A 5,392-nucleotide genomic window follows, 5' to 3' on the forward strand; every position below is an offset into this window, starting at 1 on the left:
TTTATAAAAATAAAACATAAACTTCAAACTCATTGCTGTTGAGTCAGTTCCAACACACAATTACCTTCCATTGATTAAGTTTCTGAGGCTATAAATATTTATAGGAGGAGACTGCTCATCATTCTCCCACAGAGCAGCAGGTGGATTTGAACTGCTAACCAGTGAGCAGTGAAAAACATCTGGTACCATGCTGCTGAGTGGCAAATTATAGATATAATGAGCTTATTTACAAAATTAAAATTACAGAACAAGTTAGTTACAAAAATAAAGCTTTTGTTCTCTCTTTTTTCAACATATATATTCCTTTTCTTTATCATAGGCAACAACTTCATTATTTTATTTTCTACTATTTCTTTTAAAATAAAAACTTCACACACATGCATGATATATATAACAAAAACTATATTCTACACCTTTCTTTTAATGGTGTATCTTGAAGAGTCAATTTCAAAGAGAAGAGCTATCTCTTTGCTTTTTTCAGTGGCATAGTATTTTATGGAGTGGATGCCTATAATTTATTTGGAGACTATCTGTTTGATAAAATTTGGACTGTGTCTGTTCTTCTGCCATTATAAATGTTGAAATGAATAATTGTTAACATGAATAATTTTGTATTTTTGTTTTGGAGTAGATAATTGCATAGCTTTACTTATACTAGATTTCTCGAAGCAAAGTTTCCAGTCAAAGGGTAAATACATATGTAATTTTGCTAGATATTGCCAAATTACTATCTGAATTCTTAGGTCATGTATCTCTATGTGCCTGGCTCTTCATTTGCAAAATAAAAATAGTATCTTTCATCCAGAAATATTATGAAAATAAAAAATATACTGGAAATCAAAATACTTTGGGGGGAATAAAACAATAAACATATGTAAGTTACTGGTGTTAATAAACAGCAATATATTCTTTCAGAAACTACTGTAGCCTCATGGATGTCTATCCATCATCTGACAGACTCAGTGATTAGAGAAGAGAATCAACTCAAGACACATAGAGAAGGACTACATATAAACACTAAGACAGAGACTTGCAGCATGGGCAGAAGACATGCAGCACTCACAGTACTTTGGGGGAAACACTACTGTCTAGCTACATCATGTGGGACCCCTTAAAGAAGGGATCAGGACAGCTCAAGGTGAAAGGTGATTCCATTTCTAGAAGGAAACAGTGGCTTGCCATTCAGGTACATTTTTTGGGGGCGGACATTGCTGTCGGGCACTGAGCCCTGTGAGACTTGGGCCAAGAAGGGAGCATAAATATACAGGTCCTTCATAAAACATTGCCATACTCTGGGTTACTATGTAGTTATGATGGCCTAACATCTACTAAGAAAAGACTCACTTAACATCAAGAAAGTAGCAGTCTGCCTCAGTCATAATGAAAAAAAAGCAAAATAATGCTTCTCCTAAGACACCAGACCCTATGAATACCCCAGATAGAAAGAACCAGAAGAATTGTATTGCTATGGAGTTATTTGAACAACTACAGAAGATGTATCTGATGGAAGAAAGAATTAGGAGAGCAAATACTCTAGAACAACAATCTAGAAGAAATATATTGTTGAGGAGCATGTTAACAGCTATGGAAGAAAACGCAAAAGATAGAAGAATGAATTGATAGCATAGATAAAGAAGTAGAAGAACTTAAAAAATTATCACAAGACAGAGAGGTTACAGCCAAGGCAGTATTAGAAAAAATGAGAAAAACATGAAAATGCAATCCAGAATACTAAAATAGAAATGGAAGAAATGTCCAACAAGCTGGTAGGACAAAAAAGTAGAACTGAAGAGATTGAACAGATAGCCAGTGAACTGGAAGACAAAAGCCTCACTGGAAACATTAGAAGAAGAATCAGAGATGAGATGTAAGGAAAATGAAGAAAACATTGAAATCATGTGGGAATACATAAAAAGGAACAACATACATATGACTGGAAACAGGGGAATGACAGGGAAATCGTGGAGAAAATTGTGGAAGAAGTATTAGAAGAAAACTTCCCAGGTATTTTGAAGAGTGGGGAAATCTATATTCAAGAAGCACAAATAGGCTAGACTCCAAAAGAAAAACATCAAGACATATCATAGTGAAATTCACCCAATTAAAAGATAAGGATAGAAATCTAAAAGCAGCACAAAAAATATAAAGAGTCACCTACAAAGTGTAAACAATTAGATTAAGTTTTGATTTCTCAGCAGCAACCATGCAAGCTAGAAGACAAAGGGATAACATATACAGAAAGCTGAAAGAAAACAATTGCCAGCCAAGGATCCTAAAGCCAGCAAAGCTCTCCATCAAATATGAAGAAGAAATAATATGCTTTGCAGAAAAGAAGGAACTTAAGGAATTTGTGAAAAATCAGATCAAAAGTACTAGAAATTTTAAGTGAGTCCTTCACACAGAGATGCGAAAGGAAAATGGATGGACCACAGTAACCAGAAACAACAGAAAAAGCAGCACAAAAAATGGCAACAGTAAAACTTGGCCTGACGATAATTACACTTAATGTAAATGGACTAAATGCACCAATTAAGAGAAAAATAATGGAATGAATTAAAAAAACACAAAACACCAAAGCCCATTAATATGTTGCCTACAGAGACACACCTAAAAAAAGAAGAGAAAGACAGACTAAAAATCAAAGACTGGGAAAATATATACCAAGCAAATAGCAACTCCAAAAAGAAGGAGTGGCAATGCTAATCTCTGATAAAATAGACCTCAGAATAAAAACCACCATAAAAGATAAGGAAAGACACTATATAATGATTAAAGGCATAGTAGAACAAGAAGACCTAACATTGGTCAACATCTATGCACCAAATGATAGACTTGGTTAATACATAAAGCAAACTAACAAAACTGAAGAAAGAAATAGCACCACAATAGTGGTAGGAGACTTTAACACACAACTCTTACCAAAGGATAGGTCAACTCAGATGAAATTTAGAAAAGATGCAGAAGATCTAAACTACACATTCAGCCAACTAGATGTGGATGTATTCTGAGCACTGCACCCAATGAAAACTCAATTCACTTTATCCTCAAGTGCACATGGTATATTCTCCATAAATTATGACATATTAGGACACAAAGGAAGCCTTAACAAATTAAAAATCAATGCAATATTTTCTCAGATCACAATTCCATAAAACTAGAAATTAACCACAGGAGGGTAAAGTTTACAAAATGAACCATGTGGAAACTAAGTAACACTCCACTAGAACATGATTGGGTTAAAAAAGAAATAATGAATGAAATAAAAATGTTCCTTGAAACAAATGAAAATGAAAAGACAACATATCAAAACCAAGGCAGTCCTCAGGGGCAGTTTATAGCAACAAGCACACAAATTAAAAAATGAATAGAGAAGAAAAAAAATCAATGTTCTAACGCAACACCTTCATCAAATAGAAAGAGAACAACAGTATAATCTTACAGCCTCTAGAAAAGAAATTGTAAGGATAAGAGCTGAAACCAATGAGTTAGAAAACAGAAAACAACAATTGAAACCATCAATAAGACCAGGAACGGTTTTTTAAAAAGAGTAAATAAAAGTTACAAACAACTGGCAAACTTAACAAAAGAAAAAACAAAGCAAAACAGAAAACACAGATAGATAGATAAAGAAATTATACAGGTAACATAACAGAACCACATGAAATTAAATCTATAATATCAGAATACTATGAAAAGCTATACTTTGATAAATTTGAAAACCTAGAGGAAATGGACAAATTCCTTGAAACTCATGTCCTATACCCAGATTGACAAGGACAGATAAAGAACACTTGAACAGATTCATTATAAAAGAAGAAAATGAAAAAGTAATAAAAAGACTTCCCCATAAGAAAAGTCCTGGACCAGATGGCTTCACACCTGAATTCTACCAATCATTCTAGAGGATCTATTACCAACTCTACTCAAATTATTTCAGAAAATTGAAAAAGAAGCGACACTCCCACAGTCATTCTAATACCAAAACCAGCCAAAGACATTACCAAGAATTACAGGCCAATATCTCGCATGAATATAGTTGCAAAAATCCTTACCAAAACCTTAGCCAACAAAATCCAAAAGTACATTAAAAAAAATCATCATGCCCAAAATAGATTCCTAACAGGAATGAAAGGATGGTTCAACATAAGAAAAAACAATCAACATAATTCAACATATTAACAAAGCAAATAACAAGAACCAGATGATCCTAGGAATTGATGCAGAAAAGCCATTTGACAAAATCCAACACCCCTTCCTGATAAAGACACTCAGTAAAATTTGAATAGAAGGGGGATTTCCTAGACACAGAGTGAAAAGTATATATGTTTCCCACACTGCCGGCCCACACTTGTAACACTGGTCCTGACACCGACACCTTGCACCTGGAACTTGGGTCCTGACATCAACATCCATGCTAGGAGCTGAAGCGTGCTAGGGGCGACACTGGAACTTGAGTGAGGTACTTTGTGGAGGATCATTATTGTTTGACTGGATCATGTGGGACCCCTTACACTCAATCAGAAGGGAGCGCAACAGCTGGAGATCATTCTCAAAGGGAAAATCAAGGTTTCCTGCTTTTCATATTGGGTTTCTGCACTCGGCCTTACCTCTCCTCACATCCAGTCCATCAAATGCCTTTGGCCCAGAGCACCTTGGGCTAGGCTACCTGTGTCTGACAGAGGAGGCTGCCTTCACAGATCTTTTCTCTACTGAACTGAAGCAGATCTTTCCCTGGGTCAGAAGGCAGAGAGAAACCCAGGCAGGGTAGCTTCCCCACCCTCTTTTGGAGCAGTGACTTCAGATCAAGAACCTCCTATTGCTTCAGACATGAAAAACTCTACCACAGCAATGTCATGTAGGAAGCAAGCCACCTCACCCGGTAAAGCAAGATGCCACCCCTAAAAAGTGACAGAGTATCAATGGATTTCCTGAAGACAGAACATCTGATGAAACTTTCTGACACAGAATTTAAAAGAACAATGATTTAATATTTTCAATGGGTGAAAGGCAAACCTGAAAAATTACAGAATACTGTAAGGAGAAACCAGGAGGAGCTTAAAAAATAATAATCCAAAACAACGCAGATAAAAACAAACAAGGCATTAAATGCTCTGGAAAAACAAGAAACCACAATACAAAATATGAGGAACCATGTTTCAGATACTGTCAACATGATGGAGGGACACATGAACAGGGTTGAAGAGATGAAACACAGAACCAGTGAAATAAAAGATGTTGTTGTTGTTGTTATGTGCCATCGAGTCGCTTGCGACTCATAGCGACCCTATGTACAAGAGCCCTAAATGCTGTTCTAGCCTGTGCCAACCTAGCCATCTCAAACACACTTATTCCCACTGCTCCAGTCACAGAATCGATCCATCTCACCAAAGTT

The sequence above is a fragment of the Elephantulus edwardii genome, unplaced genomic scaffold (genome assembly GCF_000299155.1).
Source record: "Elephantulus edwardii isolate Elephantulus edwardi_28Jun2011 unplaced genomic scaffold, EleEdw1.0 scaffold00260, whole genome shotgun sequence".
NCBI lineage: Eukaryota > Metazoa > Chordata > Mammalia > Macroscelidea > Macroscelididae > Elephantulus > Elephantulus edwardii.